Source organism: Sitophilus oryzae, unplaced genomic scaffold, assembly GCF_002938485.1.
Source record: "Sitophilus oryzae breed Bouriz unplaced genomic scaffold, Soryzae_2.0 scaffold_980_pilon_pilon, whole genome shotgun sequence".
NCBI classification, from domain to species: domain Eukaryota; kingdom Metazoa; phylum Arthropoda; class Insecta; order Coleoptera; family Curculionidae; genus Sitophilus; species Sitophilus oryzae.
In genome coordinates this window covers 1733165-1756912 of record NW_022147617.1, presented here as the reverse complement: position 1 = coordinate 1756912, position 23748 = coordinate 1733165, and the positions used below count along the sequence as shown (strand labels likewise).

At 35.3% G+C, this 23748-nt stretch overlaps 1 protein-coding gene across 3 annotated transcripts in view; it reads left to right on the top strand.

The window, feature by feature from the left end:
• LOC115891196 (glutamyl aminopeptidase-like) overlaps nucleotides 1-23748 on the top strand; it is a 151159-nt gene that overhangs the window by 51023 nt on the left and 76388 nt on the right. The gene's annotated exons all lie outside the window — the stretch shown is intronic.

Genomic DNA, 23748 nt, shown 5'->3' with positions numbered 1-23748 from the left:
AAATTTAAGTTCTATAAACCGCCTGTAATTTATAAACAACATCTTTATTCGAAAAACCATACTTTCTTATAAGAATAAATCTAATCTAGGTACCTACTTGGGTTTGACAAACCATTACCTACCTTTTGTGAATATTTTATTGGGGTGTACCAAAGATGGAATTTTGCGGCCTTACTTTTTTTGTTGCCGTTACAGTTTTATATGGCTTTTGTTTTAAATTTTATTGCTATGATATAAATGGACATCTTTTGACATACATATAATTAATGTTCTTATTACATTAATTTTATGACTTTCTTACATTTTATTGTATTGAAATTCTTTGTACATGCACTTTTTATTATTTATAAACAATATGAATTTTCCTTTGCAAACAAGAGAAAAGAAAACAAAATATTTTTTAAACTAAGAACCGTTTACTACACAATCACCATTTTATTTTATTTATGATTTTGTAAAATTATCGCTAGACTTTTCTGATGACTATGTATTAAAATATCAAATAATTTTGTTTAGATATACACATACCGTATGATCGAATAAAAACGGCGTCCAGTTGGCTTGGAAATGAATCATAGCCATCGCTGACGCCGTTTTTATTTGATCATACGGTATAATATACATATTATATTTTCAGTTCTGATTTACTGTGTTTGAAACATCCCTAAAATGAAAGTTAAGGTAAATAAATGTTGAATTTTCTTACTTCTTATTCACTTATTAATGAACAATTGTGAACTAATAAAAAAAAAACAACGCTTTATTGTACAAAAAACCAAAACAGCTTCATCGACAAAGCAAAACAAAAAAAGCACAAAAACAAATATACAAATAATACAAAAAATGTCATACAATACAAATCAATTCAAAAAAAAAATTACGTCATAAAATTACAAATAAAACATATATGGACATTGCAGAACACAGGCGTATCTAGAAAATTTTACAAAAGGAAAACTGTAAATGGATAAAATCATGTTATAATAACATAAAATCAAGAGTTATAAAATATTAAATACTAGACCTTTAACCAGTGTGTGAGATGATCAAAATATTAAAATTAAAATTCTAAATTGTTCATGATTAAACATCAACAAAAAAAGTCGTTTACCGCATATAGGGCTCTCCAGTAAGTATGATTTCAGAGCTTTGCGAAATGCGGGAAAGAATAAAAGTGACTTGATATTCGAAGGCAAATGATTGTACATTTTCTTGGCATTGTACAGTATTGAGCCCTTAACTAGTTCTGAGCTCGGGGTTGGCAGATAAATATCGTGCTCCGCATTCCTAAGTGGATAGTTGTGAGAAGGCCTTTCCGGAATAGAGAATATGTGCTTGCGGATTAAGCAAACGGATTCAAAAATGAATAAGGAAGGAAGAGTCAGTATTTTGAAATTTTTAAAGAAATTCTGGCAGTGAGTTCTACTGTTTAGTCCCAATAAGTATCGAACTGCTCTCTTTTGAAGTTTGAAAATACGATCAAATTTTGTCGCGCAGCAAGTACCCCAGAATGGAAGGGCATAACGAAGATGCGACTCAAAAAGGGCATAATAGACCATTCTAGAGGTTGATGAGTTAAGTTCCTTAGACACTGATCTTAGCGCAAAACAGGCAGAGCTTAGTTTCTTTGATAAGGCTTCGATGTGCAAGTCCCATTTTAAAAAGTTGTCCACAACAAGTCCTAAGAATCTCACAGAGTCCACGACGTCAATAGTGGTGTTATTAAGTACAAAAGGTTGTATAGTACTTTTATATGACAAAACTTTAGTTTTTGAAAGGTTGAGGCATAGGAGGTTAGAATCGCACCAAGATTTAATGGTGCGTAAGTCACTGGATATAGTATCATATAGTGCCGTAACATATGGGCCGCTCCAAGTGAAACTAGTATCGTCCGCAAAGAGGCAGATTTTACCGCTAATGTCTAGATTTGCAATGTCGTTGATAAACACCAGAAATAAAATAGGGCCAAGTACTGAGCCCTGAGGGACACCACATTCTATATGCTTACAAGAAGACATAGACGTATCAATCCTCGCAAGCTGCCTTCTGTTGCCAAGATACGACTTAAGCCATTCGAGCGGCACTTCCCTGAATCCATAGTTTTGCAATTTGTTAATTAAGATATTATGAATTTACACAGTCGAAAGCCTTAGAGAAATCACAGAAAATTGTAGCTGTAGAGTGATGGTTATTCAGGCTAGAGTATATATTATTAAAAAGGTCGAACATAGCATCATTTGTGCAACTGTTACTTAGAAATCCAAATTGATGGGTAGAAAGTACTTTATATTTAAGGAGAAAAGATAGAAGCCTTTTTTTAACCAATCTTTCAATGATCTTAGATAATGTGGGCAGGAGAGCAATTGGGCGATAGTTTGAAGCTTTATTTTTATCTCCTCCTTTATGCAGAGGAATAATTATTGCTGTCTTAAGGCAGTTTGGAAAAACTCCTTTTTGGAATGACTCATTAATTAAAGTAGTAAGATAGATTAATGTGCATTCCGGAAGTTCAGAGTACATTTTGAGAGTAAGCCCATCAGTCCCAGATGAGAATTTATTTTTAATACTTTTAATTGTACTACGGAGCTCATCTAATGCTACGGGCGTGAAGAAGAAACTGTGTAAATTCTCATTTACTTTAGGGAGATATGAAAGTGAATCATGAGAAGGAGTTATGGTGTTCACTAAATTTTTAGCCACATTAACAAAGTAAGTGTTTAAATCTTCAGGTGAATTAAAGACTGCCAGACGAAAAAGTCTTATTCCTTAAGTCATTTACAATAGCCCAAGTCTCTTTAGCAACATTACCGGATTTGGCTAGCCTCCCATTATAATAAATGTCCTTGGCAGCTTTTATAGTCTTGCGATAAACCCTTCTATAAAGTTTTACGTAATTATGAAAGAAAACGCTGTCTGTGCATTTTTTAAGGTGAGATAATGAGCGCATGTTCTTTGCAGATATACGCAAGCCGGTCGTAGACCAGGGTATACCTTGCTTACTTTTGATAGGCCTAAGAGGAAACGCCTTGCACGCCAGATTAGACAAGGTATTTATAAATCTAGAAAATTCGGAATCGAAATAATTCGAAATAAAAATTATAAGGCACATTTTAAATTTTATGCACTGTTTTTTATTGTAGTTGTAAAATTCATATATATAATAATAAAGTTTTTATCAGAAATATGTGAACTCTACAAATATTGGTTTTTGGTAAAATATTGTGTTATTAGGTTAAAATAACTATTTTATTTTGTTATTGCTAATAGAGGGAATCTCATTCGCCGGAGACGAACAAGGTTTGGAACAAGATATTGAAACTGCATTTACTAATACACTTAAAATTTGATATTTTATTTAATAAAATAAAGTAAAAAACGCTTATTAATTTTTTAATCGTTATTCCTAGGTGAAAAGCCATCTTATAATAAAAAAATTATGCCGGTTTTTATTTTATTAACTTATTCTCAACTTATTTTTTTACAATGCGACAAATATGTAAGATGTAAGATTTATTATTATTTTATTTTAATTTGTAGAATGTAGAATGTTTAGGAGGGGAGTTAATCACCGCGACCTTATAGATCTATTGTGTGTTCCCCTTTCTTGAGTTATAACGAGTTATAACTCATCATACTGTCTCAGGGCTTTAAGAACAGCCAGTATCTGAGACGACTCCACAGAGGCCAGCTCTCCATCCTTGACATCAGACGTACCAAGGTTCATGGCACGAATGGTCGTCGTCTCGGTGCACTCAGTGATAAGGTGTTCTGGTGTTTCACCATTTTCCCCACAAAATCTGCATTCGCCGTTGTTTCTCAGTTTCAGCCTACTGAGGTGTTCGTTGAGGAGATAGTGTCCTGTTAGAAACCTCGTGACAATCCGAAGATTGTTTTTACTTAAATCAAGGAAAACTTTTGATTTTTCTCGGTCATAAGTTCTAAGGAACTTTTTCGAGTGTCTTAGACCGTTGGAGGACACCCATTCCAAGTTACGGATGGAGTCTTCCAGATTCTTCAGTTCCGCTTTCAGTTGGTTCCCGTTTGGAAAACAGAACGGTTCTGGTCCAGTTAGTGGAGTGTTCGCTCCTTTTCTAGCTAGATCATTTGCTTTTTCATTGCCTTCTATCCCTTGGTGAGCAGGCACCCAGAGTAGGAGGACTTTATTTTCTTTTCTAATTTGTTGAGCTTCTAATTCTAATTTGTTGAGCTTCTCTAGGCATTCTTTGACCAACTTCGAATTGATGGTTACTGAGTTGATCGCGTTAAGTGCTGCTTGACTATCGGATAGGATGGCAATTTCCTGTTTTCGATAGTTCCTATCTAAGATAAATTGTACGCATCTTTCGATAGGGCAAATTTCTGCCTGAAGGATACTGAGGTAGGTGCCCATTGGTTCGGAGTATTCGGTTTTCGGTCCAAATACTCCTATCCCTGTCCCTGCTTTGGTTTTGGAAGCATCAGTATACCACGTGATGGTATGGTCTTTTATATGCTGAGTAAGCGTTTCTTTCTTCCAATCCTTTTTATTACTCAATACTACAGTGAGGTGTTTCTCAAAGTTGTAAATTCTTGGTATGTCATCCACTGGGAGTTGGAGAAGTGGAATTTTCTTCTTGAGGGTGTTCCAAGCCCCTGATGACCTGAAAATTCTCCCAGTACTGTTTCCGTCAGTAACCATTCTAATCATTGTCGCATTGGCATAACTACCGACGACAATGTGCAGTGGTGTTAGGTCTAGAATGACCTCCATTGCTGCTGTTGGACATGTTCTCATGGCACCTGTGATGCAGATACATACCAGTCTCTGTTATAAGTTGTCTCTTATTTTAATTTATTAAACAGTTATTTTAATTTCCTTAAAATACTGTCGGTCGATCGGCACGCCACTGGAAATTGACCTCAAACGTCTAATCTTTGTACACAACTACTTGTTGCCATCGAGCAGATACCCCTATTTATTTCCTTCTCTATTCATTGTCTCTTGCACTTGTTGATTTTCGCAAACCAGTGTGTGATGAAGCTTTAGAGCGTTTTATTAATGGATCATTTTATCTCCCGAGTTTAAATATCTTTGCGTATCAAATATGGCCCACGCGAATTTAAAAAAAAATACGGATCCGAAGAAAATCAATATAGGGGAGTTTTTTTAGGTCGCTGATCGCGAATCTGAAGTCAAATGGGTCATTGATCGCGAATCTGATGTCGGATTGGAAAAATTCAAGATGACGGATCCCATATGGCCGACCTCAAGACTGGTGTGGGTCCGATTCGAATCGGTCCCGCGCCCACAGGGCTATTCTTGATTGGATTCGTGCTCAGCGTCGAAAAATACTATAGGATATGATGGTCTGGTAAAAAGCATACCCCACTTTTCTTTTTTTGTGTGGCTGTGATATCCTAGCAGCAGCTTGCGGTGGACAGTTGTATCTATAAAGAAAGTATAATAATTAGCTTACAAAATAATAAACTTTTGATTTCTAACCACAATTTATTTTGACGGATGATAAACAATGGCCAAAATGACCATTACTCACAAATTCTGAAGTATAATTATTAGTGTCAAAAGTTAAGTTTGTTAACTTTTTCCACTAATTGAAAATTACTACCACTAATTTAGACGTTCTGAATGCTTACATTAAAATTATAGGAACAGACAGAGCTTTTTAAACTTTCCTGATTCCGAATTAATCTTAAAGTTTAAAGGTTAAACCACTAAATCCACTAATGTCGAGGTTCTGAATGAAGCTTTACTATTAACTGATTTAGATTCTGATATACTCGTCTATATATTATCCCGGACTTCTTAATAATATGCTCATTTGGCAAATTTTAACTTGAAAATCAAAGATTATAATATACAGTACGTCTGTCCGTTCTGTAGCTACGGGGTATCCGTGAGAGGGGAAACGATATTCTCTCGATGTTTTTCGTAAAAAATTAGACGACGCGTCCCATCAATAAAAATTCGACAAATTTGCAAGTAACCAATAAAATGAGTGGGAGCGATTTGCGGTGACGTACTCGTTAAGTCAACGTATAAAATATATTGCTGTTTATTTAAATGTTTTTTGTCCGCATTCCTTTCATAGACAGAGATCCAGTAGATGTACTTTATATATTGTCATAAAAAACTCAAAATTTAAGTGAGGATGCAGTCAATAATCACCACGTAGGCTAATAAAACTACTTTTTCAATTTATCAAGGTTTCGAGAATTTTATTCCCATCATCAGGATAGTTTGATAATAACATCATAGCACGACATTGGATTCGCAAGAAAATTTCCTTTATAAAATATTAAAATACATATACAATATCTAACCGCGGTCTTCTTTATAAAAAAAATTGCTAAATTGTTGTTTCGAGCTCGAGCTCGATCAAACATTAACTGTTTGATTGCATCCTAACTTAAATTTTAAGTTTTTTCTTAACTTAGTCACGACTAAACCTGCTGTTTTTTAACATATTGTTGCGGACCCGTGTGGACTCGACCTAACCTAACTATATGTCCCGCCCTCAGATGACCTTAACATCGCATTAAAGAATAGACACCGTAATGATTCATTCGTTCGAGAAGAATCGAGTCCCACTGGAATGGACTAGTACATACGAGAACATTCGAAAACCTTCTCTATGCACCTTACGATCTATGGACTATTCTAGATTTCTTTTGTTGTAGGTATAAAAGCCGGCGGCTGTGGCCTAGAGAGGGCAGTTATAAATAGACAAGTGCAATTGACGCGCTAAAATTAAAAATAAATTCTTAGTTATAAATCGTTTGTAAATAGTTCTATAAGTCTTTTATCGTTATTGTTTTTGTTAATTAGTGTTAAATAAATAGTGTTTAAATAAATTGTGACTTTCTATCCACATGGAACCGACGAAAAACGTAACAATTGGTGTCAAGTGTGGCGTGTGTGATAGACTAGGAAAATTAAAAGACAGACAATGGCTCCGAAAAAATTGTTGAAAGACTTGAAAGTGTCGGAATTAAAATGCGTACTGGAAGAGAGGGAATGCGAAACAGGTGGAAAGAAAAGCATTTTACAAGCCAGACTGAGAGACGTTTTGATTGAGGAAGGTGAGGATTCTGACACATTTTGCTTTGAGCTGGAAGGTGACCTTGACTCGTCCTTACTAAACTTAAATGACAATTTGAATTGTTTAAATAATAAAATCAGTGAGAATTCCCAAAAATTAGAAGATAAAATCACAGAAAATTCCCAAAAATTTGAAGATATGATCATAGAAAATTCTAAAGATATTACAGGCCAGCTTATAATAATAAAATAATTAATTTAGAAGAAAGTTTAAACATTAAGATTGTAGAGAATTCTACGGAACTACAAGACAAAATAACACAAATTGAGGACGATGTAAACAGAAAAATCGAAATTTTACGGGAAGAAATAACGAAGTCAAATTCACCAAAATGTCAAGAAACATCGGAGGGACCGAAACTAGTCGAAAATAGGTATACCTCAAAACCAGTTATGAAACCTCCACAGTTTGACGGAAAAACCGCTTGGGCCAATTATTTTTGCCAGTTTGAGGCCGCTGCGAGAGCGAACGGATAGACAATCGCTGAAAAGGCTACCGCTTTGACTGTCGCACTGCGAGGAGATGCGACGGATATCCTGCAGACACTGTCACCATCGGAACAGGGAGATTATCAGCAATTGGTACGACATTTAGAAATGAGGTACGGCCAAGCTCATTTGGAACATGTCTATCATTCCCAGCTAAAAAATCGTATTCAAAAGTCAAATGAGTTTCTGCAGGAGTTTGAAGCCGACGTAGCCCGCCTCGTTCGCCTTGCGTACCCTGCTACGCCCGAGAATGTTATGGAGTGGTTGGCAGTACAGGCATTCTCCGACGGCTTACGTGACAACGAGACAAGACAAGCACTTCTCCTAGCCCACCCAACGCACTTGGTGGATGCTTTAGCACGTGCCCTAGAATTTGAGGCGGCGAAACAAAGTTCTCGGTCTTTAGGAAGAGTACGGGCCATCGACGAATGTTCCGACGAATCCGTGGAAGGGATTGTTCGGAAAGTAATGGACCAGTACATGGGCAAGAAGGGACTGATTCATTGCTGGAACTGCGGACAGGTAGGACACGTGCGAAGCCGTTGTAAGGAGAAGAACGAAGAACCGGCTTCGTCGAGGTCGGAAAACTACTAAGGGTCGAAATGAAGGGGCACACGTCGACCTGTACCCAACATGCCCCAACGAAAACTGCTCGAGTCGCCTCGCTACAACACAAATTCAACAGCATGTTTGTGGATGGTTTTGTTGATGGAGAGTTCCGGACTATGCTGTTGGATACAGGAGCGACGAAAACTATTATCAGACCGGACATTCTTAAAACATCGAAGAAGGTTAAAACAACACAATGGCGACTACGTACTGCTACGGGGGGCTCTGCTGCTGTCCATGGAGAAGTAAACCTTAATTTTGTTATTGGGAGCACCAGTTTTGAACATCCAGTGGTAGTAGCAGATATCGAAGATGAACTTATTCTCGGAATGGACATCATGGCCACTAGAGGTTTTGAACTAAACTTCAAACAGGGAATTTTGAAAATAAATGAAGAAGAAGTGGTTCTACATCGAAAATGTGAGGAGACGCTTCGCGTGGTGGTAGCAGAAGATGTTTCGATCCCTGAGCGCTGTGAGATATTTTTGGATGGTTGCCTGGAAGATAAAATGAATAATGGGAGTATTATTCTGTTGGAGCCAAGGAACCATGACAGCGAAATAGGACGGGGGATCGCTGTTGGAAAAGCCCTGCTACGAGCGAAGAAAACTGTACCGGCGAGAGTAATGAACACAAATTATTATTCTGTATCCTTGAAGAAGGGAACCCTTTTAGGGTACTGTTGTTCGGCTCCTCAGTCATTCGAAGCGTGGAAGCCTCCAAGTTTCGACTTCAAAAATTCCGGACAAAATGGTGAAGGAGTTAGTAAACGTTAAAGGATTATCTCCCGAAAATAGAAGAAAATTGAGAAACCTGATAATCAAGTATCAAGATGTGTTTGATAAAGGAGAAGCAGGACAGAGAGGTCGTACCAATTTAGTACAACACAAAATTGATACCGGAGATGCACGACCAATCAAACAAAATCCGAGAAGACTTCCGCTCGCCAAACGTGAAGAAGCTGATAAAATCCTTCGAGAAATGAAAGAAGAGGGTGTCATCGAACCATCTAACAGCCCGTGGACATCGCCGGTAGTACTAGTAAAGAAGAAAGACGGTACCACCAGGTTCTGTGTTGATTATCGGCAGCTCAATAATGTTACCAAGAAGGATAGCTATCCCCTGCCGAGAATAGACGATACTCTAGACACGCTGGCGGGGTCAACGATATTCTCTACGTTAGACCTGAAGAGTGGATATTGGCAAGTCGACATGGCGCCGAAAGACAGAGAGAAGACAGCGTTCTCGGTGGGCTCCGGACTGTAGCAATTTACCGTCATGCCTTTTGGATTGTACAACGCGCCAGCTACCTTTGAGAGACTAATGGAGTCTGTGTCAAAGGGAATATCCTGGACTACCTGTTTAGTGTACCTGGATGACATCATAGTGGTTGGGAAATCCTTTGACGATCATCTGAAGAATTTGGAAGAAGTTTTCAAGCGACTAGGGAGCTCTGGTTTGTAACTTAGCCCCAAGAAATGTCATCTGTGTCAAGAAAAGGTACACTACTTGGGCCATGTAGTCTCCTCCCAAGGAGTTGCGGTAGATCCACAGAAGACCAAGACAGTGGAAGAGTGGCCGATACCTAAAGATAAACATGAACTACGAAGCTTTTGGGACTATGCACATACTATCGCCGCTATGTACAGGGTTTCGCCACCATCGCAAAACCATTGACCAGACTTACCGAAGGCGAGAGGCGTTTCTCTTGGGACTCAGATTCTGACGAGGCATTCCGAAAATTGAAGAAGGCCCTGACTAGTGCGCTCATACTTAGTTACCCTCTTGGCAACGGAAACTTTATATTGGATACCGACGCTAGCAATGTTGCGTTAGGCGCTGTTCTGTCTCAGATCCAGGATGGTCAAGAAAAAGTCATTGGTTATTTTAGTAAGACCTTGTGAAAACTGGAAAGGAACTACTGTGTAACCAGACGAGAATTACTAGCAGTAGTTAAAGCAGTGGAACACTTCTACAAGTATCTCTATGGAAGAAAGTTCTTGTTAAGAACAGACCATGCTGCTTTGAAATGGCTGTTGCAGTTTAAGAATCCTGAAGGGCAGATAGCTAGATTGAACGATTACAAGAATTTGACTTCGACACAGAACATCGAGCTGGAGCAATCCATCGAAATGCCGACGCACTTTACAGAAGACCTTGCGCTAAGGACTGTAAGCATTGTTCCCGAGCAGAAGAGAAAGAAGTGAAACTCCTAAGAACAACTGTGGTTAATGATAGTTGGCAACCCGAAGATCTTGCAAATGACCAAACCAGTGACCCAGAATTAGGTTTAGTAATTAACTGGAAAACCCCAGGCCAAAGACCAACATGGGAAGAAGTTTGCAGATATTCGCCGAACGTAAAGACGTACTGGGCCCAGTGGAATTTCTTGGTAATAGATAACGGACTACTTCGCCGTGTGATCGAGAGACCGGAGGGACAAAAAGAGAGAAGGCAGATCGTCATTCCAAAGAAGAGGGTCCCAGAAGTCTTGGAGGAAGTTCACAATGGAACCAGCGGTGGACATCTTGGTGTTAGCAACACACTTGGCAAGCTGCGTGAACGGTTCTACTGGGTGAACTGCAAAGAAGATGTGAGGGCCTGGTGTAAGAAATGTACATTTGCGCAGCCATTAATGGGCCACAAAAGCGTGGTAAAGCCCCTATGCGCCAGTACAATGTTGGTAGTCCCTTCGAACGAATAGCGATCGACGTGGCTGGTCCTTTCCCGGAGACGAACGATGGCAACAAATACATTGTGGTAGTAATGGATTACTTCAGCAAATGGGTCGAGGCCTACGCGTTGCCAAATCAAGAAGCGTCCACGATTGCTGATGCCCTTGTTAAAGAATGGATCTGCAGGTTTGGTGTTCCCATGGAGCTTCATTCAGATCAGGGAAGAAACTTTGAGTCCAATCTGTTCCAAGGCGTCTGTGAAGTCCTGAACATCCGCAAGACCAGGACGACTGCTCTACATCCACAATCCGATGGGATGGTTGAACGCATGAACAGAACTATCAACCGTTATCTGGCCAAAGTAGTCTCTGACCACCAAAGAGACTGGGACAAATTTCTTCACCTGTTCCTGTTGGCCTACCGTTCATCCGTCCAAGAATCTACAGGGCAAACTCCAGCCAGCATCGTTATGGGACGGGAAGTGCGCCTACCCTGTGATCTGAAATTTGGTTGCCGACCGGGAGAAGAAGTCGCCGGAGAAGATTATGTCCACACACTACGTCAAAGGATGGACGACATTCATCAGAGAGTCCGCCTAAATATTCAAAGTGCTAGTGACCGAATGAAGGAACACTACGACATTCAAGCTGAGCATGGAGGATACCAACCAGGGAAGTTGGTGTGGCTATATAACCCGCAGAGACGTCGTGGGTTATCTCCGAAGCTACAATCCTCGTGGGAAGGGCCATACGAAGTCATGGATAGAATTAATGACGTCGTATACCGTATCAGAAAATTGCCAAAAGGAAAACCGAGGGTAGTCCATTTCAACCGTTTGAGCCCCTACCAAGGCGAAATAGAAGATCGTGCTGGGACCGTGAGAACCTGCAGCTTTGATCCCCCTGATTCGGAGATGTCCTTTGACGATTTCATGGCCCGATACAACAGCAGTGAGAAGGCTCGCTATGGTGTAACCAAAGAAGATCAACGAGACCTCTTTTCCGTGCCTCCTGATTATTCGCTCGCTCATTGTGTGGCTCGAGATTTGCGGATGTCCAGAGGAATCGCTGCGACGTTCAATGAGAAGTTTGGGCGTGTCGGAGAACTACGCCGACAGGATCCAGAGGTTGGAAGCGTCTTGAGGCTAACCGACAATGCACATGGTCAAGCAAGGCACATCTTCTACCTGGTCACCAAGGAATGGTCCCCGAGTAAGCCGATTATCTCAATCTATGGAAGACCCTGATTGAACTGAGAGAAGCCCTGCTAAACAACAACATTGCACGATTAGCCATTCCGAAGCTGGCGTGTGGACTCGATGGTTTGAGTTGGCGTACAATCCGGAACATGATTGAAGTCTTGTTCAGATTTACGGGAATCGAGATCCTCGTTTGCTGCTACAACCCAAAGCTGAGATCGGAAGAGAAAACTGTAGACTGCTATTTCTACCAGACTTCGCAATGTACCAGGGGCCAGCTTTGCAAATACCTTCATTCACCGTGTACATCTCGGGACGAGCATGTACCTAAGAAGGGGGCAGTAGAGAACAACGGCATACGGTCGAGTCGGCCTACAAACACGTAAACGTTTACGTACGCATGCGCATTTCTTATATCTTTTATTTTTTATACACGTAAAAGATGCTTTACGTCTACGTATACGTGCCAGCAGCGGCCGATTGACCGTATGCCGTTGTTCTCTAGTGTTGCGGACCCGTGTGGACTCGACCTAACCTAACTATATGTCCCGCCCTCAGATGACCTTAACATCGCATTAAAGAATAGACACCGTAATGATTCATTCGTTCGAGAAGAATCGAGTCCCACTGGAATGGACTAGTACATACGGGAACATTCGAAAACCTTCTCTATGCACCTAACGATCTACGGACTATTCTAGATTTCTTTTGCTGTAGGTATAAAAGCCGGCGGCTGTGGCCTAGAGAGGGCAGTTATAAATAGACAAGTGCAGTTGACGCGCTAAAATTAAAAATAAATTCTTAGTTATAAATCGTTTGTAAATAGTACTATAAGTCTTTTGTTGTTATTGTTTTTGTTAATTAGTGTTAAATAAATAGTGTTTAAATAAATTGTGACTTTCTATCCACACGGAACCGACGAAAAACGTAACAATATTGTCTTAATAGTCATATATATGACTAATTATAACAAAGTTATAAAAATGTACCTACAAAATCACGAGTCATTATCTACTGACTCTCTCGTTTAGCCAGGCTCTCTTTCGTTGAGAGCCAGGCCCCCTAAACAGCTGCTAAAACAGTTACTCCTGTGGGCAATACAAAATATATTTTGTGTTGCTTCATTCTTATTAATGCTATATTGAGATAATCCCTTAATAATCACTTAAGTTACAAGGTTTTCTTAGCGAACAATTATTTTAACAATTCAATTATTGTAATTTAAATAAAATTTTCTAATTTTTTTATCATAAAAATGTATAAACTTCGGGAAAATTTATCGAATTTTTTATAGATACATATATTGAAGATAAATGATGGCAGTGATTGATATAGTTCTTAATAGCATTTAATAATTATAATAGATATTTAATCTTTTATAGGTTTTATTAATATCGATACTGATGATTGCTTTTATTTTCAAGTTAACAACTAATTTTTACTAACAAAATTTTGTATACAGGGTGTTTCAAAAAACATGTACCACATCTCGTGAATCTCATGTAATAAGACTTATTTTTCATATCAACATAGGTCCGATTCTGCTTTGTTTCGTAGCTACAGAGTGTTAAAGTCTTAATGATCTCTCAATTTATTATAATTTTCTTCCAAATACTTTTAGCGTTTCGAATAAAATTTTGAGGGTAAAAGTTAAATATAAGTGTTACATATTTTACTGCTAAAAAGTGTCAATAAATTTATCAGGGACGTGCATATGGGTTATCACTGGAATATTTTTCAAAAAAAACATGTGCGCCACTGACTTTTTTTCTTTTGATATCAAAATTGTGTAGGCCGTTTAACGCCAATTAAAAGTTATCTCTTGATATTTTGTCCAATTCAGCCTCCTTGATGAGATAAACGCAATTTTATTAATCACAATTTAATAAAATTAAAATTAAAACAAAATTAATAAATTACATATTTTACCTAATTTATTATTAAATATTATTACTATTAGTCCAGCATAATGATATTAGTTTTTTAAAGGTTGGTATTAGATTTGGATAAAGGCAAATTAATAAAATTGCGTTTATCTCATAAAGGAGGCCGAAATCGACAAAATATCAAAAGACTAAACTGCTTACACTATTTTCTGTGCTATTTTGCTAACAAGAGAAAAAAAGTCAGTGGCGTACATGCTTTTTTTTAGAAAAATATTCCAGTGATAACCCATATGCTCGTTCCTGGTGAATATGTCGACATTTTTTAGCTTTAAAATATGTCGCATTTATAGTTATTTTTGACATCAAAATTTCACTCGAACCACTAAAAGTACTTGGAAGAAAATTATAATAAATCAACAAAATATTAAAACTTTATCACCCTGTAGCTACGAAACAAAGCAGAATCGAACCTATGTTGATATGAAAAATAAATCTTATTTTTACGTGATCTCCCCATGAGAGATGGCACATGTTTTTTGAAACACCCTGTATACAATAATTATTTTTGATATACTAGTTCGTGACAGTTAGTTATTATAGATATTATAAGATATAAATATGATAACAAAACTAATATTAATAACATTTTTATAGTGTTTCTATTCCATACTATACACTTTATATGTATATCTTTAAGAAACTGTTCGAATTTTTTATTATTAAACAAAGTGACTTGACGATCACTATTTTTGATTACTTAACATTTTTAGATGAACTTACTTAGAAATAATGTGTTGAATACAATAAAATGAATTAAAAACGGGTACATTTTTATAACTTTGAAAATATGGATATACTTTTTGATTTTCAAGTTAAAATTTGCCAAACGAGCATATTGTTAAGAAGTCCAGGATAATACATCAGAATCTAAATTATTGTTTTCTGAATTTGCTCGATTTTATTTTTTTGGAATTAATAAAAAAAATTGGCGCCGGGAGGCACGTATAGCCGCCCATACTAAAATATGTTAATATCTCGAAAACTGCGACTTTGACTGATTTTGATGTTATTACAAATTTTGTTGCAATTATTATTCCTAATCTTAATTTGAAAACCGCGTTTCGCTAGCTACTGTAATTTTGGAGTTACGATTTTTTAAAATTTTTAACCCCCTCCCATACCCCCTTACCAACCCCTTACCCCCACCAAAAACTAATGGCCAGATTCTCGGCCACAGTATTTTTCTGCCAAATTTGGTTAAAATCGGTTCAGCGGTTTTTGAGTTATCGTGTTACAGACGGACAGACAGACAGACAGACACCATGAAAATATTTTGTATTTAGGTCATTTATGACCCAAGTAACTCATTTTGAGTGAAATTAAAAAAAACTTTTTTTTGCCGATCCTAATAGCCTACCATACCTATTGGTATGGTCGGCTAAAAAGTATGTGGTATAATATTACTAAATACTTATTAACATATATTACTATTAACATAGCATCTATCTATATTAAGACATAGACTTCATGAATAGCTATGATCATGCACTAAATATAATAACGTTAAACACTACAGAATAGCGATTACTTGATCGTATAAGTTCATTACTAATTATTATACATACCTTAAAAAAATTAATAAAATTGAGTAAGGCCAACATCTTTGAATATTTAAACAACTTCTGGTCGAAGCAATTCTACAGCATCTACGAATATATTGCCAGAATAATCGCCTCTTGGCTGAACTAGAGTCACTATCTACTGACTTTGAATGTGGTAGACAATAATTCAGTATTAAAACTAAACGAATTTCGGACTTCCATTGTCTTTATTTATTTTTGCTTATACAACGTTTCGGCGGTGGTTTCGGTCAGACGTATCACTGACCGTTATCGACTGGCTGTGGAACTGGTTCACGTTTGGTAGCGTTGTTTAAGCAAAAATATGGAATACAGAAGTCCGAAATCTGAAGTGACTTTACTAGATAGTAGACGATAGTTAGAAATGTAGGTGTAATTTTGTCTTGTGTGTCTTTGTCCGGTCGTTTCTAATGTTTGATAATATGGTACGTATACATTGGCGCGCTGCGCCGCGAACGCGCGCAAACGACTAGCGGCGAACCATCTCCAGTCGGTTTTTCGACGCTCCACTTTCTATGTTCGTTGTTCAATTGGGACGGCCGGTGAAGACACCGCGCGCATTCCGCGCGCATTTATCAGTGACTATGTGTGTTTTCTTTGAATAAATTCACTTTTTTGTGTTTTTCTTTGACTATTGTTTATTAATGGAGTGTCTAAAGAGTCGCACTACTCATGATTAAAACTGCGTAGTTCTTCTCGGACGATAAAGACATGATTAAAGACTAAACTAATGTTTGCGTGATTTCTGTGGATTGCGGGATGTTCGTTAAAACAATAAAAGTAACGCGCGGCCAAAACACGGCGCGCGCTCTGCGCGTTCTCGGCGCAGCTCACCAATGTATACGTACCAATACATGTAAAGGTCTAAGCTTCCATCTCCTGAAAAAGTCAATAAAGAATTGACGAAATATTGAGATATTAAAGCAAATAAGTTTTAATAACTAGCCGCATACCTGATATACCTTTACCTTATTTTTATTCAAAGTCACATATCCACATAAAATTTAATTCTCAACAACTTTCTTTTTAAGTTTAAAATAAGTTAACGCCTCTTTTTTTTCTGCTAGAGTTAATATGGACGGGGCCTACATTTCATAACATTTCCGTGACTTTTTATGTAAAAAATATCTCTTGGTAAAAATCGCTACCAGCAACGGTTCTCAAGGTATTTAGAATGGAAATAGTCAATATATGTCATTATTGACGAAAAATAAACACGTTGAGTGGATAGTTATTTGACTGAAATAATAAATAACAACACTAAATCACCACAATACACCAAAACACTTAGTTTATAATCATCTGCTGATGATGCTAACATGGTTAGCGAAACGCGCGTCCAGTGTAAAAGTAAAAGTGTTTTGGTGTATTGTGGTGATTTAGTGTTGTTATTTTGCTGTTTAACACCAAAGGTTCCAACCCTCAACTGTAATGAAATAATAAATTTGAAAAATTTTAATTTTTTTTAATCATAATTTTTTCTGTGAAAAAATGATGATAAACCAGTTTCTATTGAACCTTTGGCACAAAAAAAATCAAATTTATGATTTCAGTCTAATAACTAATTAATTTACTATCGATAGTTGTGCCTCAGTGGTACGAAAGTACTACCATTGCACGCAGGCCGCTATCTCGCGATGCGGGACTTAATATCTTACCGCTACTTTACAACAAGTCGTATTTATATACTCTGTGCTGTGCTCGTCGTTTTGTGGAAATACCCAAGCTCACCTGATGATGGGGTAGGGCCCCGAAACCGGTAGTGAGAGCAGGTTGATCCACATTATGACGAACACAGCGTGGAATTAATTTCTATATTAGCAGTTCAAGGCAAGAAACCCTTATATAATAACTAATTAATTCTTGGAAAATTTATTATTCTTGAACCTTGTAATTAAATATTCTGTTTTTTTTATAATTTTCTTGGGATTTAGGTTCGGGAAAACTCTGATTAAGTTTTCATTTGGGTTTTCATATTTTTATTTCATTTTTAAAGGAAATAACCAAACGTTTCGGCCAACATTACAGCCTTCATCAGTGTAGCTAGTGTCTATAACAAAATGCCAATTTCAAATTAACTTATCACAAAAATCTGTTAATTTTTTTTTTTTTTTTTTTTTTTTTTTTTTGGAGAAACACATTATTTATACAAATCACGAATACATAGTAAAATTAAGAGTCAAGTAGTTTATGTATAAAAAACCTTAAGTAGCTAAGTGTGACAAAGTTTATGTAATAAACACAATAATTATTTACAAAAATTATTATTTTTTTTTTCATACTTATTTACCCGCTATTGAAAGTTAAAAATAAAATCTTACAACACTCACCAAAATCAAAAAAACAGTGCCGAACATAATCCAAAAATTACATAGAACAAATTCACAAACACACACAGCATAATGTTTACTATAATTAATAAAACTAATATCAACTTGTCAGAGGATGGCTACATATTTTTTTTTTAAATGATTATTCGTAAGACCAAAACGATCCACGTATGTATATTGACTACGGCTGAAATCGCACTAAACCTAATTTATATTTCATTGGCCAATAAACTGTAAAAACACTATTCTTTTTATGGTTTCCAAAATATTACTTCTTATATATACATGATTTTTTTTTATATAAAACAGGGAGAAAACAATAAACAAATTAATTTAACAAACTAAAATACACTTGATTCAAGTTTTTTATGTCAGTTCTATCATTCATAGATTCAGGTTCTTTTTTAATATAGATCATTTCCAAAAATTCTCTTTTATGCTTGTTGTATTCAGTGGCTAAAATTTTGGTCTCCTGATAATTCATTTTGTGATTTGTCGTGCTTTCATGTTTAGTCAGAGCAGTTTTATTTTTTTTGTCATACTTATGACCTTTTAACCGGTTTTCTAAATATTGTGCTGTTTGACCAATGTAGACGTTTGGGCAGTCTTGACAGGGAATTTGGTATACTATATGAGTTTTTTTATTAGTAGGTATTTTACTCTTTAGGCGACTAAAATGCTTTTTTAACGTGTTATATCCCTTGTGACATACGGAAATATTGCTTTTTTTGAGTAAATTTTGGAATCCCTCAGACACTGTTCTTATATAGGGGAGTGGTAGATATCCGTTGTCTTTTTTGTTTTTATTGCTACTAATATTTGAGTTTATTTGTTGTTGATTTTCTAATAGTTTTTTTTCCTAGATTTTATGATACCATTTATTAATTTTTCCGGATAGCTATTCTTCATTAAAACTTCTTTGATTTTTTTTAAGGCATTTAATCTGTATGGAGGATCACTAAGGATTAAAGCTCGGTCTGTCAAGCCAATAACCACAGATTTTTTTTGGGATATGTGATGTTGAGAGTGGAAATTTAAGTATCTGCCGGACCATGTATTTTTTGTATACCATTCTGTTAAAACTTTATTATCACTGTGATGTAATGTCATATCGAGAAAGTTGATTTTGTTATCTGTCTCTTTCTCGATAGTGAATTGTAGTTTATGGTTATAACTATTGAAGGACGTTAGTATAGAGTTGCATTTATCATTTGGTACTGCAGTAATAACGTCATCAACATACCGATAATAAAACGGAATAGAAAAATTAAGATTTGGTATTATTGAGTCTTCTAGATCTTCTAGAACCATTTGTGCAATAACGCTTGAGATTGGCGAGCCCATTGCACACCCTTCGATTTGTTTGTACACTTGTTGTTCGTACATAAAATAAGTGGAGGTAAGACATAATTCTACTGCTTGTTTAAAATCTTGTATAGGAATATCTGTAAATTCTTCAATTTCATTCCATCTTTTTTCGACAATATCTAGTGCCAATTTAATTGGTATATTTGTGTAGAGAGAAACGACGTCTAAAGATATTAATGTTGTGAGTTTTCCCGAACCTAAATCCCAAGAAAATTATAAAAAAAAACAGAATATTTAATTACAAGGTTCAAGAATAATAAATTTTCCAAGAATATAAGTGCAGTATGGGTGAAAATCTGCTAAACTACCAGTCAATTGAATCCATCTATAACAAAGAAGTTGTCAGCTTAATGAAAATTTTTAGAAAATTCAACTACAAACTTGCTAATCAAAAGAACAGACGTACTTTTTTGCTGAGATGTAAAAGTGACAATTTAACACCAACTTTTTTAAATTTCAAAATGAATCATATTACTTTCTTTTCTTTAAATTTAAATAGAAAATTTCTTAACTATACCTTAAAATATTTTAAATTGGATACGATAAAAATATTAATAGCCGATACAATAAATATTATAAAATTCACAGAAAACGAAATATACAAACTTAAAGCAAAATTAGAACAAATACTCTTACCATATATATATGAACGATTTCTTACAAGAGAAAATTATGTCTATGAGAAAACTTTCGAGAAGATAAAACAGAGGAACATTAGAAAAATAAACGTATTACTCAAAAAGGGGCCAAGTAATACTTCAAACACAATCAATGTGGAAAAAGAATGATTAGAAAATATGTCAGATCAAAATATTCCTGACTATGCTACCGAAATTCTAAGCTTAGGTGGAGAATTTGCTTATCCAATTCAATCAGCGACAGAAATGCCTATCCCAGAAATTATTCCATCTATTGAGGTCTCAACTTATAAATTAACAAATAACCAAAAAAACGAGATCAGATCAGCCAGCCATGAAATACTAACAAAATTTAAAAATAAATTGGACACCAACAAAACTACAAGAACAAATAATAATATGTTTGAGATATCACTAAATAAAAAAATTGAAAAAACAAAAAAGTTCCTTAAGCACCACCCAGAACTAAAGATTTTAAGACCGGACAAATCACATAAAACAGTCATTATGACATCTACGCAATACGACGAAAAAATGAAATTACTGTTAAATGAAGAAAATACGTACAAGAAACTTAATACTGATCCTACAAATGTTCTACAAAAAAAGAATAACGACATTATTAAGCAATGGGAGGAAAAAACTTACATTTCCCCTAATACAGCTAAAGCTTTAAAAATATTAAATGCCCAGCCACCAAAAATATATGGCCTACCAAAACTCCATAAAGCAGGTATACCTATGCGACCAATTGTTTCTTGTGTACAGTCACCTCTACATAAACTGTCCAAGTTTTTAAAAGATATCCTTCAAAAAGTAACTGGTACTACAAATTCATATATTAAAGACTCATGGGATTTCAAAAACAAAATTAAAGATGTACAACTTCCGAGCAATTATACATTAATATCTTTAGACGTCGTTTCTCTCTACACAAATATACCAATTAAATTGGCACTAGATATTGTCGAAAAAAGATGGAATGAAATTGAAGAATTTACAGATATTCCTATACAAGATTTTAAACAAGCAGTAGAATTATGTCTTACCTCCACTTATTTTATGTACGAACAACAAGTGTACAAACAAATCGAAGGGTGTGCAATGGGCTCGCCAATCTCAAGCGTTATTGCACAAATGGTTCTAGAAGATCTAGAAGACTCAATAATACCAAATCTTAATTTTTCTATTCCGTTTTATTATCGGTATGTTGATGACGTTATTACTGCAGTACCAAATGATAAATGCAACTCTATACTAACGTCCTTCAATAGTTATAACCATAAACTACAATTCACTATCGAGAAAGAGACAGATAACAAAATCAACTTTCTCGATATGACATTACATCACAGTGATAATAAAGTTTTAACAGAATGGTATACAAAAAATACATGGTCCGGCAGATACTTAAATTTCCACTCTCAACATCACATATCCCAAAAAAAATCTGTGGTTATTGGCTTGACAGACCGAGCTTTAATCCTTAGTGATCCTCCATACAGATTAAATGCCTTAAAAAAAATCAAAGAAGTTTTAATGAAGAATAGCTATCCGGAAAAATTAATAAATGGTATCATAAAATCTAGGAAAAAAAACTATTAGAAAATCAACAACAAATAAACTCAAATATTAGTAGCAATAAAAACAAAAAAGACAACGGATATCTACCACTCCCCTATATAAGAACAGTGTCTGAGGGATTCCAAAATTTACTCAAAAAAAGCAATATTTCCGTATGTCACAAGGGATATAACACGTTAAAAAAGCATTTTAGTCGCCTAAAGAGTAAAATACCTACTAATAAAAAAACTCATATAGTATACCAAATTCCCTGTCAAGACTGCCCAAACGTCTACATTGGTCAAACAGCACAATATTTAGAAAACCGGTTAAAAGGTCATAAGTATGACAAAAAAAATAAAACTGCTCTGACTAAACATGAAAGCACGACAAATCACAAAATGAATTATCAGGAGACCAAAATTTTAGCCACTGAATACAACAAGCATAAAAGAGAATTTTTGGAAATGATCTATATTAAAAAAGAACCTGAATCTATGAATGATAGAACTGACATAAAAAACTTGAATCAAGTGTATTTTAGTTTGTAAATTAATTTGTTTATTGTTTTCTCCCTGTTTTATATAAAAAAAAATCATGTATATATAAGAAGTAATATTTTGGAAACCATAAAAAGAATAGTGTTTTTACAGTTTATTGGCCAATGAAATATAAATTAGGTTTAGTGCGATTTCAGCCGTAGTCAATATACATACGTGGATCGTTTTGGTCTTACGAATAATCATTTAAAAAAAAAATATGTAGCCATCCTCTGACAAGTTGATATTAGTTTTATTAATTATAGTAAACATTATGCTGTGTGTGTTTGTGAATTTGTTCTATGTAATTTTTGGATTATGTTCGGCACTGTTTTTTTGATTTTGGTGAGTGTTGTAAGATTTTATTTTTAACTTTCAATAGCGGGTAAATAAGTATGAAAAAAAAATAATAATTTTTGTAAATAATTATTGTGTTTATTACATAAACTTTGTCACACTTAGCTACTTAAGGTTTTTTATACATAAACTACTTGACTCTTAATTTTAACTATGTATTCGTGATTTGTATAAATAAAAAAAAAAAAAAAATTTAACAGATTTTTGTGATAAGTTAATTTGAAATTGGCATTTTGTTATAGACACTAGCTACACTGATGAAGGCTGTAATGTTGGCCGAAACGTTTGGTTATTTCCTTTAAAAATGAAATAAAAAAATATGAAAACCTAAATGAAAACTTAATCAGAGTTTTCCCGAACCTAAATCCCAAGAAAATTATAAAAAAAATAAAAAAATAAAAAAAAACAGGATAACTAATTAATATACATGTTTATGTCATTGATGACAAATAATATTGATAATTTCGATTCCAAATATCTGGAGAACCATTACTTGTAGCGATTTTTATCAAGAGGCCTTTTTTACGTAAAAAACATCGTAAATGTCTGTTTTTTACTCAGTAGTTTTATACAGGTACGGAAGAAAAATTATTACTCTTCAAACCAGTTAAAAATGTGTAGGTGACGCCCTCTACACGTAGGAGTCATATTGACATCAAAATTAAATTTTTCATGTCAAAAAACTTCCAGATACCAATTTTCATCCAAGTATTGACGTTACTTCATAAATTATTTGGAAAAAATCGAAATAAAAATGAAACTTCTATATCGTGTATCTCCGAAACTAAGCATCTTAGGACAGACATTTATACGAACTTTTTTACTTATTTTTATCTGCAGAATATGAATATACTTTTTTAAAGAAGGCATCCATTTTTCTCAAAGAGACCTGGTTCAAATTAAAAAAGTAGAAAAAAGACTCAGTCTCGAGACTTTGAGTCTTTTTTAATATGAATATACTGCCGAAGTTTCCGGAATACTGTTCGGACCACCCTGTATATCACCACATATCACCCATTTTGGGATGTGTAAAAAATATATTTTAACTAGGCCTCATGACAGTTTCAGTGGAAACTGGTATAGCGGCAAACTAAACACTAAAGAAATATGCTTTATATTTTTCTATATGATAAATAAGTCATGCATTTTATATGGCATCCTAAAATATCAAAATCATGAGATTATTGACACCTCCTGTAAAATGGTGAGTGGTTACAACCGATAAAAATAGATATCTTTAAAGTGAACGAGTTTAAAATCAACATAATTTTATGAGTTTTTAGCAGCTGAAGATTTGGATAGTCGAAACTATCTAAATTCTTAAATTTTAAATAAAACTATAAACTATATATGACGT